Source organism: Corvus kubaryi, unplaced genomic scaffold, assembly GCF_017639235.1.
Source record: "Corvus kubaryi isolate FWS band 111438036 unplaced genomic scaffold, C.kubaryi_AGA036_p1.0 68, whole genome shotgun sequence".
NCBI lineage: Eukaryota > Metazoa > Chordata > Aves > Passeriformes > Corvidae > Corvus > Corvus kubaryi.
The window spans coordinates 7,655,404-7,670,672 of record NW_024582056.1 but is presented as its reverse complement, the minus strand read 5'-3'; the positions used below and the strand labels follow the sequence as shown (position 1 = coordinate 7,670,672).

The following is a 15,269-nucleotide window of genomic DNA, read 5'->3' as shown; positions in this document are numbered from 1 at the left end:
CACATTAAGTAGGTCAGGCATTGCAGTCATTGGTGGTTGCTTAAGTTTCATCTTTGAGACGTTATGTGTAGTTTTGCCCCTGCCAAAAAAAGAAAAAAATATCTGAAACTTTCTGTCTTGGGGCTTTCTGTTGCATTGTTTCAGGACTAGCCAAAACTTTAATCATATCTTAAAATAGAACTTATGAAGAATAAACATTGTAGTACAAGAAAATTATGGTGAGTTTGGTTTTGTGGTTTATTTTTTTTCAGGTGAGCCATTTCTGGAAAAGCATATTAAAGGCTTCAGCCTTAGAGAAAATTGACTGCATGCTCTTCATGGAGGCTGGACTTTTTGGACTGTGTGAATCTTGGAAGCTGTGTGGAAAACAGCAAAGTTTCCTCTGCTCTCAGTGAGCATCCAAGCAGCACTCCCTTGAATGCTGCCAGTGTGGAGACACAGGGACTGCAAAGAAGTTTCTGGTGCCAGAGAAGGGAGCAGGTCTGGTTCAGTGTGGTGGACCCTGGGTGAACAGCAGGTGCGTACCAAAGCCATTCTATTACTCCTCTCCTCAACAGGGGAGAGAAAATATAAGGAAAGGCTCATGGGTTGAGATAAGGGCAGGGAGAGATCATGATCCAATTATTGTCATGGGCAAAACAGGCTTGACTTTGGGAAATTAGTTTCATTTATTACCAATCAAATTAGAGTATGATAATGAAAAATAAAACCAAATCATAAAACACCTTCCCCTCACCCCTCCCTTTCTCCTGGGCTCAACTTCACTCCTGATTTTCAATACCTCCTCTGCCCCAGCAGCACAAGGGGACAGGGAATGGGGGCTGTGATCAGTTCATCCCATGTTGTCTGGGCCACTCCTTCCTGCTCAGAAGGAGGATTCATCACAGTCTTGCCCTGCTCCAGTGTGGGGTCCCTCCCATGGGGTGCAGTCCTGCATGAGCTTCTCCGGTGTGGATCCTTCCCACAGGTTGCAGCTCTTCATAAACAGCACAAACAATGTGAGTCTCTGCCAGGGTGCAGTCCTTCAGGAACAGGCTGCTGCACAGGGTCACAAGTCCTGCCAGCAAACTGCTTCAGCATCTTCACTCCATGGGGCCACATGTCCTGCCAGGAGTGTTCTTCAGCATAGGCTTCCCACAGGGTCACACCCTCCCCTGGGCATCTGCTTACTCTGGCATGGGGCCCATCAGGGGCTGCAGGTCAATCACTGCTCCTGGATGGACCTCCATGGGCTGCACCACGGGCTGCAGGGAATCTCTGTTCCAGTGCCTGGAGCACCTCCTCCACTCCTTCTGCACTGATCTGGATGTCTGCAGGGCTGCTCCCCTCACATATTCTCACTCCTCTCTCTGGCTGCTGTTGTGCAGTGTTTGTTTATTTATCCCCTCTTAAATACATTAACCCAGAGGTGCTACCAAGGTAGCTCATGGGCTTGGCCTTGGCCAGCCACAGATCCATCTTGGAGTCAGCTGTCATGGGCTCTGCCGGACATGGGGAAGCTTCTGGCAGCTTCCCACAGAAGGCACTCCTGTAGCCCTCCGCTACCAAAGCCTGGCTACACAAACCCAGTACACTCAGCAAGCAGATGGGGAGTTGGAAGGGGTCTGGTGAAAACATGGGCTACAGCTAAAAGAAGGGATAGGGGCTGGATGGTGGGAAGCTCTGAGGAGGGAGAAGGAACTGAAGGAAGGTTTCATGTCTGCAGCAGAGACATAGCATTAGAGCACCAAAGTGCTCTTTCCTGCTCTTTTCTCTGCCTTTCCCATTTTCTTAAATTCATCACGTGAAAACTGAATTCTGCATCAGCTGGTCTGTTGTGAGCTAGAGACATCCCTGCCTTTCCCTAAAATGCTTGGGCAAATGCCCTGAACTAAGTCTGTATCCAAGTGCATTAAGGGACAAATCGAGTTTGTATATGAAGGTTGCTCTTGGTGTGAGCTTCTTCATAAATGACGACAACAACAACAACAAAACTTTCCTTTGCTTTAGCAGGTTTAGTTATAAGGTATTTTAGTACAGAATAGCAAAACAGCTATTTTCATGCTGTGAGTACCTCTTTTTTTAGTCAGGATACATTTTATATCGATCATTTGAGTGAGATATTCTAGTCTTCAGCCCTTCCCAAGAGAATCCAGAATTTCATGGTATAAAGAGGTATTGCTAACTTAAGGTTCGCATTTCCACGTTTAGCTTTACTGCAAAGTAATGTATATTCTTCTTTCTGGAGTCTACTTTCTTGTTCATGTATACAATATGTAGCCTCTGTTCCATAAAAATAAATCGTAACCAGCTGTGATCATGAGATAAACCCTGACATTTGAATTGCCTGACTTTGAAAATGATGGGAGAGCACATTTTTTACTTGAGTCTACAGGTATGGACCAGTGGAATAATGAAGAAGCTAAATGATAGCCCAGCCTAAAAATCATCATTTGCTTTTGACAGATTATCTATGTTGGAGGAATGATTAGGGAATGGGGGAACTTCCTACATCAGCAACAAATACAATCCAACACATCCACAGCTAGACAGGGACAACAGTAGGAATGCCAGTTACGCTGCCTCAGGGGAGAGGGAATGTCATTTCAGAGAGAGCAGGGCCGAAGGACATCACCTCATAGCTATTCCAGCAGAAGATCGATACGTTTCTGAGCACAAAGCCATTTGTAGCTTTTAAAATGGAGACCGCCACATACAGTGGGAAGTTAGCTGCTTTTGATGCAGCAGTCAAAGGGTCAAATTCTTTTCCCTGCTGCTTCAGTGTAGCTCTGTGGCAGTCTGCTGGGCTCCACCAGCGAAACTGAAGAGGAGGATTTGGCTTGCAGCCTGGTTTTAATCTGCACGTATGGTATCAATTTTGGAAGCATTTTCTGATTGTCCTCACAGTTATAAAAGGGTAGAAAAATATATTTCTCCTCTTTCTCGGTTAAAAAACAGGCTTTTGTTAACTCATTTGTGTTAATTCTCTACCTGAAAAGCTTAATACTTAGCTTCATCTTCAGTTTTGTCATGGGATTTGCCTGTCTATTAATAAGTACCTCTGCTGTCTATCCTAAGGGAAAGGCTGCTCTGGAGAAACTAGCTTGCCCCACCACATTCCAGTTCTCTCCTGCACACATAGCTGATGCTGAGTCCGTCAGGACATTAATATATGGATGCCCCTTCTGACCATAGGCACTGGAATCTCCTGCACATCAGTCTTCTTCCGTTTTTTTAACATGTTCATCCAGTTGTTGTTTGCTCAGAGATGAGGAGTTTTGTGGTGTATGGGACATGGCAACAATTATGTACATTTTCAAGTGACTGCTGAAGAGGGAATGTCTCCTCATGCTCACCAAAATCTTCAGCTCTTTTGATGAGTGCAGGAGCCATCAGCCATGGTTTTTCTGCCGTAAGGTTTTTCTGCATATTCCTTGATTTTGGTCCATTCAGTGTTTTATGTCACCCCTTTCTTTGGGATAGACATTACTTTCTCCTGCTTCTGAAAAAACCCAGAATCTCTCCCCAGGGCACAGGACTGCGAGAAGCTGCCTGTCACAAAGACTTCAGTTTTCCCATGTAATTGCAGAAAGTATTAATGTTTTCTTCAGAATCTGAGGAAACTTACATATGAGAGGCAATTAAACATTTACAGTAACTTTGACCTCTTTTTTTGCTGTTTTCTCATTTAATTCCTGATTTTTCTTCACTTGTAATTACTTCTTATTTTATGTGTCTTTCTGCCCTCTTTTTGCACTCTCCTCCTTTTTTTACCTCTTTCATCTACCTTGACATTCAGTTAGCAACCAAAATCAAAACTCCCATGTAGCTGTACAGACTTATTACTTCTTGGCTCTTTTAATAGGCCTAAATATCTTCCTTATCATAAATAAGGAATAAATATCGTAAGATATTAATGTAAGAGGCAACTGAAGAACAGTGGCAGGCTGTGTGTGATAAACAGCTTTAGTTATGCTGCTAAGAAATAAAAGGACTGCAAAACACAGAAGGTGAGACAACTGAAGCAGGGATATGAGTCAAGGTTGTTGGGTGCAGAGTGGTGAAGACAGCCCTATCATTTTTGAGAGAGTAGATAACACATTCCACCTGGAATTTCTGCTGACAGCTGTCCATGTGTGCCAGTACTATTATTGTAGGTTAACAAATCGTTGGAAGTTCTCATTATTTCCAGCAAATTGGAACTGTAATTGCTTCTAGCAATTTCCCTAGACTCCTTGACCTGTAACATCAGTAATTCATAATGATTAAAATAGGAAGCAAAGCAGCAAGTTCATCACGCTCTCTAGAGCACAGCACTGCTTTGGTACTTTAAACAGAGTACACAACATCTGTGTTGTGCTGGTTTAGATTTATCTCTTATGAGAGGCAGATCTCTATCTGCTGAAATAATTGAAATTACCTTCTAGCATACTCATCAGGAAAGCAAGCTTTAACACCCGCAGATCACTATGGCTGTGTCTGTAATTCAAGAACTGAGAATACCTGTAAGAGGTTCTCTTTTAATAAGATGAAAATTGTTTGCTATCCAAAACTGTTAGCTGATTGTGATCATCATGGCCTTGTCTTAATTTGGCTGTTTGGCCTGTTGAAGGTGAGAAATGTCCTGTTTTGGAAATACATTCCCAATATTCAAAGTGACTATGGCAACAACTCAGATTCTTCACTTTTTACCTGCAACATCAGCCCTTTTAATGATAAATCAGTCATTCAACTGAAAGATTACAGGTTTCTGAGCCTATCAGATTTGTTCTGGCTATCTGCTACCAAACACTACGACAGTTCCAGTTCACACAAGTCTTTTGTTTTGTGCAGCAGTTTGATGATGACTCTAAGTATGGACCTGTTTCCATAATTTTCATGCTTAATTTTGGATAGTGGTAGTAACGGCAGGAAATCTTAGCTAATCAGGCCTCTGAACACAAGCATGCCAGACACCTTGTGTGTCTGGGGTTTATCACTGCACCATGAGAGAAGCCCTGGCCATTGTGGGCATTGCAAATTTACATCTGTGTGACTCAATCGACAATGATTCTGAGTAACCCTGGAATAGGTTTATGGCATATCCAGAACCTCAGGCTGTGAAGTACTGCACAGCACACTGCCAGTTTTTAGATACTGTTTTGCTGAGTCTCTGCATTACTCTTGTGTTGCTCTTGTGGGTTAAACAAGGCTGTTGAAAAGGTTTTTCTGAGTTTTAAGGATTTTTATGCAAGGGATATTATGACAGTATATTTAAATTTTTATCCTGCTAAAAAAAAAAAAGAGTTCCAGGGCCAATTAAAATGTAAAGAAACCCATAGAAAATAAATTTAGGTAATGCCTTCATACATTCAGGACTAGATCAATCAGGCAATTTGATTATTAGATCGGATTTGTTCAGTGGAAATGATATCTCCGTACTGTATGCTTTGAACTCTTTTTCTCTCACCCCATTGAATAGTTTACAAAAAAGCCCACAACTGTGCTAAACAAATTCGTTTGTTTGGTTGTACCAAGTTTTTGTTCCAGCAGTGGAATTCATTAAAACAGCATGTTCTGTATATTGCCAGCAGGTCATCAATGCATGCTTGAGTCAGATTCCTGACCTTTACTTTCACTTGCCAAGTCTGCTAGATTGCCTCGTCCTGGGGACTCTTAAAATATATATCATTAATAATATACATCACCCTGTTTTGCTTATAGCTGAGAATATCTTCACAGGTGTAGTCTTTGCTTTTCTCTCATGATTATCAGCTAGTTTATTTTATAGAGGGACAGATGCTTAACTGTAAATAGTTGCTTAACAGTATTAAATAGAAATATTTTTCCCTCACCTAAAGAAAATTTGAATTAAATTTGAAACCTGTGTAGGATTTGAGGTGAGCTTTTTCCTTCAGTGGGATTGTTGGAGGTCATCTCAAAGAGCTACTCAAGAGTATATATCCCCAGTGAATTATGTGGACTCGTCATTTTCTAATCTGATGTTCTGGTTGATTTGTCTAGATGTAACTGAGGTTAAACTTTCCTACAGTGTTAGCCCACCAACATCTCTAATAAAATGTGCCCCTACACTCTACTGAAGTTGGAAAATGTTAATCAATCCATAGAGGCTCAGCTCAGCACATCCCTAACCTCTGTGTTTAAGTTCTGTATTTCACACCCTGTTTTCATTTTGGCACTGACCATAAGCACCTCAGTCCACACAAGTCTTAGTCTCGGGACAGCTCCTACATTAGAGTCACTATCTGTAATCAAGACACTATGCTCCTGCCTCCCTAATTTTGTAGATGTTCTCAGAATGTTCTCAGTGCAGTTTACTTGTATCAAACCTATCTTCCTGGGAGCAAAGAAGGGAATTTTTTTGTTTCCAAGTTGCAAATATTTTGCAGTTGATCAGAGTCAGTGAGGAGACTACATGTCTACGTGTAAAACCTCACCATGTTCTTCTCTTCCCTTTTCACAGGAAAAAGTGATCCTGTCAAGAGATACACTTCCTTCAGAGGAAGCTGGCACAAGAGCATTGAGTATATGCAAGGGCTCCATGGTGAAATGCCAAGACCTGTACCAGTGTGCCAACTCCACCCTTATTACAGTCAGCAGGCTTTCACAGCATCAGAGTCTACAGCAACGTAAATACACACTAGACTCCCCTGAATGAAAGTGTGGTATTGATTTTGGTGTACTCTGTTGCACTCTTATGGATCTTAATGACAGGCTGTAACTTCAAACAGCATGACAAAAACTTACTAAAATAATCTATTTTTCCTTGGTAATTAAGGGCAAAGCAAAACTGAGATCATCACAAACAGTCTCTGATGAGAACTTCTCTTAATGTTCCTTTTGATCTCTAGTGCTGCTGCTCCAAAGTAAAGCGTCTAGGTAAAAATAAAATCATATTAGTACAGGATGTTAAGTAGAAACATGTCCCTAAGAACGAAGCTATACAGTTTAGGTTCTAGCTTTTTCTGGCATTTGTTGTAGCTCAGTGAATGCAGTTCATTTCAATGTGATTTCAAAAGCAGATAAGCAAGTATGTGCATTACAGGAATCATTCAAAAAAGATGGTTTGAGTTTGAGGCCAATCACTTCACAAATGCTTCAAGAGTGCAGAATACCACTTGATAATTTAAACTCTGCCTTAATAAGGATCTATGACATTGGCATTTCTTAGATATACCTTTTTTTTCTTTTCATGTAAGAGAAACACCGAAAATACAATTAGAATACTCAGATCTATCCATCTTTGAGATCATGCTGTGTCCTTGAGACCTGCAGCAGAATCATAGAATCATAGATTGTTTTGGGTTGCAAGGGACCTGTAAAGGTCATCTAGTCCACCCCTCCTGCAATGAGCAGGGGCATCTTCAACTAGATCAGGTTGTTCAGAGCCCTGTCCAGCTTGGTCTTGAGTGTTTGCAGGGTGATAAAAGTTGAGATGCAGTTCTGCAGTGCTTCTTCACTCTCCTGTTCCTTCTGCTATATGGTGTGTTTCTGTAAGCCCGTGAGAGGAGTCAGGCATAGTCTACAGCTTCCATGCATAGATTTCATAATGATTATAGTAACTTTACTTTGAAAGAAGATTGTGACTGGTGCCTTCCCTTTTCCAGTATACTTTTGTTATTTTCCCCTTGCCCATCACAACTTTCCAGATAAATCTTTTCCCTTTCTTTGTGTCAGTCATTATGTAAAACATTGTTCTTCCATCCCTGAGGAGCAATGTTAATCATATACAAGCTTTTCCACACAGCTGTATTGTAAAGTGACTAAGTAATATGCATGTCAGGGAGTGACAGACAGTGTAAGTATTCAGTTACTTGCCTATGCAAGATTATTGGATTTACCTAGATGTGATTAATGGTGCTAGTTACCTTATAAAAGGTAATTGAGGGAGAATCTGGTGTTAGAGTTTTCAAGATCTACAGAAATACAGTCTAAATTAAAGCAATTTCAACTGGAAGTCACTTTCAAATAAAAAAACATGTAAGAATGTTTATCTGTATGCAGAATTATCTGCTTGTTTCTTTACTGGTCAGGTAATTAGTCCTGCAGGGCTTTGAAATTAAATTAAGGGAACGACTTCATAGAAAATTCAGGGGTGCAGTAATGACATATGAGTGCTGGGCTCCAGATGTGTGTGGAGCTTCAGAAGAAACCACTCAAACTGACTCCTCGGAATGGGAAATATGGCCACCTGAGCCAAGGAGAGTTGCATGCTCTGCAGTTGATACAGACTTCTCAATTATCATGTCTGTGCACATGTTCTTGCTGTGCAGGTAAAGACTCTGTCAGTCTGCTGGGACTTGTGTTCCTCACATGTTCTTGCTGATGAGTCATCCATATCCCCCAAGCTAATTGTACAGTACAGTACTGTAGGCATGGTGGTCAGATTTCTATTAAAAGTACCGTGCAAAAGAGACAAGAAATGTGAAACAGATGAAAAAGTTGTAAAACAAAGATGAGATATAATGGCTGATCTCATGATAACTTTAGAAACTGTCGGTGCCATACAGTGATGTGTTAGCCTGTGGCTTTAGGAGAAAACATAAAAGCAGGTTTTTCTGCTTTTCACTATTCAGCTAATGAGAACTTGACCAGGGTGTAAGCATTTCATCTTACTGACCTGCTACCTTCACTCATTTTGGAAAAGAGTTGAGACTTGGATATTTTTTGTGACGGCTTTGTAACCCAACACATACATCTAATTTAGCAACCTGCCAGACCATTGCAACCCTCAGGGCAATGTAGGCCCTGATACCCACAGAAGCAGGCTCTGCTCTGTCTTGACTTGGGCTGAATTTCCTGCTTTGGTCACACTGCATTCCCTCTGCTCCTGTGTCAACATTTTCCATGCAGCATTCCCTCCAGTGGGCTGGATGACCGTGAAGTTTGGTCAGTCAGTCTCTCCTGAGATCAGCCAGTCTCTCCTTCCTCCTAAGGGTAGGGACAATGGCTGCTTTGCCTAAGAGGGTAAGAAACAGAGAGTGGTTTCAGCCTCCCTGTCTTCCTCTATGTAGCTGCGGGGCAGAAGGAGGACTCTAAATCTTTCAAGGTTCTGTGAGGGAGCTGTAGACCTCAAATCTTTCTCTGTATGTGCGAGAAGAGAACATGCAGCTAAAATGTGTGATGGTAAACCCTTTAATTCACAGTGTTAATGCCATTTATTCTTGGCATTATAATTTTCCCTTTCTCCTTTTACCTTATTCTTATCTCTCCCCCTGCAAGCTGTGAACCACACAAGCAACTACTTCAGAATTTTGACTTTGACATATTGTTGTGTCACATCTGGAAATGTAGCTTCTCCCAAAATATCATTGCCTTAGTTCCTGTGACAAAGTGGCTGAAGCATCGCTAGGTCAAATAAGCTATTCAAGGTATCTGGATGCTACTTTGAATGAGCCAAGAGCAGTTATCACAAAATACTCCACAATGGATTTAATTGTCTTAAAAGTGGCATAGTAGTATCCAAACCAAAAAGATGGGTTGTCAGGAGGGGCATCTTAAAATGGGAGGACTCCTAATCAAAAGATAATAAAATGGTTAACAAAATATGATTTTGAAAGTGTATCACTTTGTGTAGTGGTTTTTCTCAGCTCTCTCTTATCTTGGAATATAAGGCATAACAAGAAATAAATATCGTAAAGCATAGGCCCATTTACAGCCTCAGAAAAAGCAACTAATGTGAAAGAACAGTAACCTCAGCTCTGGGGGTTTTTTGTGTTGTTTAAAGCCCTACATAAATCAAGAGGAGGCCCAAAAAGGGAAGACTATTTGGTTTCAGGGACTGGTCTTGATTTTCTGCTTGGGATAATCAAGATCAGGAATCCATCTCTAATTAAAGGCAAGCAGAAAATATGCAGGATTTTCACATACATTCTTTTCATACTCATAGTTTAACGTGTTATGTATACAGTATTCTTTTCCGTTAATTCAACTTTCTCAAATTATGTGCAGACAGCTTCAGCAGCAGGGAAAGGTGGGGGTATTTAGGATATCTAGAATTTAACTCTTTCACTTCTACTACAGAAAGACCTGTTTCTTTATCAAAGGTATTCAACAGAACAGTGGTTTCTAGTTTCAACAGAAAACCTGTGTGATTCTGTTTCATGGGGCTTGGGGGGAAATTTTGTTTGTTGTTGATATTTTTATATATATTTTGGTGTTGTTTGTTGGGTGTTAGGTTTTTTGGGGGTTTTTTGGGGGGGGTTGGGGTTTTGGGGGGATGGGGTTTTTTTGGGAGAGATTGGGGGTTTTTGGTTGGTCGGTTTTGTGTGTTAGTTCTTATTTTTGGTTCTTTTTTCTAACTGAGTAGATTGTAGCAAAGATACTGGCTTGGCTTCTTTGGAAAAAAGACATGCTTTTAGTTTTAATAAACACAGTACTTTTTTCTTGTCTGCTTCTGTTGTAGCTCTGGTTTGTTTTGCAGTGATTTTCCATGGATATGTCATTCAAGTGAAGGAAATTTAAGCAGGATGTGGATTTTGTCACTTTGATGCTGATGTTGTTTCCCAGATGCAAGGTTTTCATTAAGAAATTAATATTGGCGGATTGGGTATTACAGTAAACCAAACAAGCTCGAGTATGCGGTAGGACCACATCATTCTGTGTAGTGGTATTCAAGTTCCCCTCTCTCCCCACACACTGGAGTCTGGGGTTGATTGACATACATTCTTAGTTTTCTAACAGCAACACCCCATAAGCTGAACTATCCCTTATGCTTTTGGCTCCCTTTCTGAGATGGATTGCTGATGCTTCCATCATTGAATCAGTATAGCCCAATGAATCAATGTCTGATGCCTAGTTTTTAATAGAGGGGAAGATTTCTGATGATATATGTGGTTACATTTAAATCTGTGGCAATAAGATGGATGAAGATTAAAGTTTGCCTGAAATAGGTCTGCCCTGAGATCCTCTTCACCTAACGCTTGGAGCAGACTTAGTAGCACAATTTGATTTTATCCATGAGACACATTTTCCCTAATTAAAGGAGCTCTGTGTGTTGACCTAGATGCACCGACACAGCATTCTGCTAGGCCAGTTGTCCAGAGTGGTTTAAGTAACAAGCTTTTAATAAAGACAATACTGAGGTAATTTCCAGTCAAGGAAAGGATTTGGTATCTTCAGCAAAACAGTTTTCGCAGGAAAAAAATTAGTAGCCGAATTCCTTGAATGAAAGAGTGAATGCTTTTCTTCCTTAATGTTAGAATAGTAATAGCTGTGCAAGGAATACTGAAACATTCTTTTGTAATGACTACTTATTTCTGTGGGCTGTTGGTCTAGTGGTTAGAGGCGTCCTGTAAATCAATTACATTAATGTGGGCATTTCAGGGGCATGTATTTTTAAAAAAGTTTATTTAAAATAATAGGAGCAAACATGCGCTGCTCACTGGTTAGTCACCAGTCCATCCTTGGTTCTGTCTTTTTCCTTCTCTTCTGTTCCACTGCTTATTCTCTGGACTCCACTGCTTATTCCTCTGAAAAAAAGGCTGAAAGTGGAGAGCAGGCAGCTAGGGCTAAAAGAATTGAAGAAGACATCACTGAAGAGGGAAGTTTAGCTTCATCGAAATGCAAGTGGCCCCGTCTTCCTGCTCTGTTGTCTGCCCAACTCCACTGTATGGATGATTTACCTTTTTGTAAAGCAGGTTCTGCGTTGCCACAGTCATAGCAGAGTAATCTTTTAGTGGCATGAGAATGATTTAAAGAGCAACTTAGCCTGCATGGCTGGTGGGTATCAGCAACTGCACTTGCAGGGCCAGCCTAAGCTGTGCTTGCACATCAAAAACCTCAGGGGTGTTCAGGCTAATGGAGGTGACCAAATATGACACTAGCTTTAGTTTAAAAAATTCTAATTTTATTTGGCTTCTTTAGAGGTGCATTTTATGGCTAGGTTTTATTACTATAATACTTGTCAATAAGAAATTAAATTGGCAAGCATGTACAATTGAGTTTCATAAGGTTTTTTACCTCTTAAATTTAACTCTAGACAAGTTTCTGATTTACATACTTAAAAAAAGAAGTGTCTTCTAACAACTAACTGGTTTTACGTATATGTATATATAAGGAATCCTGTTAATATCTCACTTTTTACGGATTTACCATAGTGAAAAGGTTTAATGCTAAAATATGCAAGAAAACCTTTTTCTGTAACTTTAAAATTGGCAGTGAACAACTACTGTAATTTTAAAGTACCTGTTTTGTATTTTGGTAGAGATTGTTTCAGGTTTTCTCTTCCAGATGAAAAATGTTTTTACTTTTTCCTTTTCTTGTATTCAAAGAGTGTAGAATATTTGAAACAGTTCAATTTTTTCCTATTTATATATTACAAGAAATATTATCTTAATTATTGAAAGAATGACTTAAAAACCAGGCCTTATCTTTTTTGTAGTATCACTTTTTCTCAGAGATATTAATTTTGTTTATTTTTTCTTTTATCTTTTTTTTTTTCCCTTTACTTCTTTTTGGTAGGTTTTTGCTCTAAGAGGGTTTTTTGAGCTTCCTTAACCATTTCTTCCTTGCTTGTTCCTACCTACTGAGCAACTGTCAATAGTTTCCTAGAAACACGGTTGCCCTAGTGCTTTTCCTGTGCTTATTGCTGGATTTGGGAATTTAAACTCCAGATGTGTAAATCTAATGCCACTTACTACAAAGCAGACCAACTTTTCTTCCCAGTCCTGAGTCTCCTACTGCACATTGCTTGGTGTGGCCAATTATCTTCATACTGAGACCCACATTTGAGTAGCTGAACTCCTCTTGAAATCACAGACTGAGGAGTGTTTCCAAATAAGAAAGAGGTATTTATGTATAAACTGTATATTCCTGAGGGAATACAAACTGGTTTTTTGAGCACAAGCGCATTGTAGGGATAAGCAATGTCCTGTACAAAGGACCCTCACTGCCTGACCTGCACTTTTCCAAAGTCCAAAAAAGAAAGAGAAGTTTGTGGAATTTATACACCCTGTGGAGTTTGAGTCTGTTGATAAAGAGGAAATAAAAGCGAAGTCTGTGCAATTTTGAGTCATCTGTTCACTGACTGTAAATCTGCAGCAGTCTACTTATCACTGCCACTGAGGCTACAGCAACTCAAACAGGCAAGAGAATACAGCTGTCTGTGCCTGTACACAGAGCCTGCAGATGGGCCAAAAGCTGAACATAAATCAGCAATATAGAGTTGCTGCCTAGAAGGCAAAACTCCCAATCCAAGGGAGAAATGGAGGGGTGGCTGTGTGCGAAGGAGCCCCAGCCCTGTGCAGGACAGTCAGTTCTGATAAGGTTTTGATTTGGATATTGTGCCTTGTTCTGGGTGCTGTGCTTAGAGACATTTACAGCTTAGAGAGAGGAAATCTGAGACCACTCATGAGGACAATCAGAGCTCTTAACAGTATTTATCTCAGTGAAGGATGTAATGAAGTGGCTTCTTTCGTCTCAGAGACAGGAAGGAGACTGAGGGAGGAGGTAGGATGCAAGTGTTCATATGTGTGAGCACTTCATGTCTGTGGTAGGTAGAGCAAAATCTGCTCAGGTGCAGCAAGGAAGATTCAAGTTTGATATTAGGGAAAAGCTTCTCATGGCAAGCATATGGAAGTACTGGAGAAATTGTCTTCATCACCAAAAGTCTTGCAACTGGATTAGATCAACATGAGCCCAGGACATCTGACATAATCCCTGCTTTTCCCAAGTGATCTTCTGAGACACTCACTAAACTTGAGATTTCTGTAGGAAAATGACCTAGGTTTCCCCTTTCCAAACCTTGCAGTGACATATCCTAAAATCAATGGTACCTACTTAAGCACCCAGTCCTACTGTAATTTGTTAAACATGCCAGGTGGTTTTCTTGTGAGAGCTTCTAAATTTTACACTAACTTCATAAATATCTTACATAAAGATATACAGTCTCCAAAGTTTTAGCAACATCTTCAGAAAGGCTTAAAGTGGGGACAGCCATCCTGAATATGAAAAAGTATATATATATATCTAGGTGTAGGTGTAGCAAGTCCTAAGATGACTTGTGAGACCAGTCACTTTCCCTCCATCAACTCATCTGAAATGACAAAGCACTTACAGAAAGCTCTTGACTGTTACCCCTGATTATTTATATTCCCATGCCCTTTTCTAACTGTTTGAATTCAGACTTTTTCTTTTATTTTTGAAGGCAAGAGAGCACACATACTTCAAATTAATAATGATGCAATAATAAAGCTCAGTTGTACTATTCTGACGAACAGGGGGTGTGAGTGTGCAGGGTTAGGAATCCTGGGGTATTTGGGGCACTGTTTTACTAAACTGCAGGGGCCTCACTGTGCCAGGTCAGTGGTGAGATATCTTCTTTAAGTGTTAGCCAGAATTTGTTGGCAGGCAGCAGGGAAGTGGATAGAGGCCTCAAAGGTCAGATGTTGTTCCAAGTTTGTCACAAGTATGCATTAGGGAACAGCAGTGTGGGGGTGGACAGGGCTGAGATGCTAGATTTAAGCAGTAGACTGGTGCCTGACTCCACCATCATTGCAGACGGGAGCTGGATAAAAGAACACAAAACTACAATGCTGGTTTTCTTCAGACTTTTTAAATAATGAAATAACTCTAGGGCTGCCTAGATAATAATATCAATGTTAACACAGCTCTATCCAGTACAGAAAACACGGTCACAGACTTCAATCGTTTTGAGGCCTGTCTCCTGAATGTCACACAGATTCCTGATGCAGTTGCAAGGAGTACAGATTTTAAGTGCCTATCAAGAAGGGCATAGATTCTCTAAATGCTCTGCAGAATCAGACCAGCTGTGTTTCCCAGTACACTTTCTCTCTAGCAGCAAGGATAACTGTAGTTGCTATTTAATAAGATTGTTCAGCCTTAGTCATTTTCCCTGGTCCATTCCCATTGGATTGCACTGGATCCACAGTTGGATGAGGGATGTTACAGGGTGCATTCCCTCCTGTTCCCTTTCTGTTTACGGACCTACTGTCCATAAATTTGCATGATCCTTTCTGAATCTGACAATGCTGTCTGTCTCCACAATCTCCCGTGTCAGCAAGTTCCACAAAGATGGCATGAGGTATAGTATGATTTTATATCAGAGGGAATCCCGAGCCTGCCTTTCTGATTTTCTTTCTAGGAGTTTTGGTTCCTGCACCATGATCACTTAAAAAAAAGCTTTGAAGCATGTGGGGCTGTGGATGGAGTTTTCTTGTGCATACCTGTAGACTTTTGGCTGTCTACCTGTGGGACTGCGTGGACTTAAAAGCATCCTTACAGCCTTTTATCCACTTTCTTCCATGTGATATATCCTTAAGGTGGTGACT

The 15,269-nt window shown here is 40.7% G+C and overlaps 1 protein-coding gene across 1 annotated transcript in view; it reads left to right on the top strand.

The window, feature by feature from the left end:
* The window catches only part of FBXL7 (F-box and leucine rich repeat protein 7), a 287,995-nt gene that overhangs the window by 76,953 nt on the left and 195,773 nt on the right, over positions 1-15,269 (top strand). Inside the window, exon 2 of the mRNA XM_042048815.1 lies at positions 252-517. The gene's annotated coding sequence lies outside the window, so the exon portion shown is untranslated. The remainder of the gene's footprint in view (positions 1-251; positions 518-15,269) is intronic.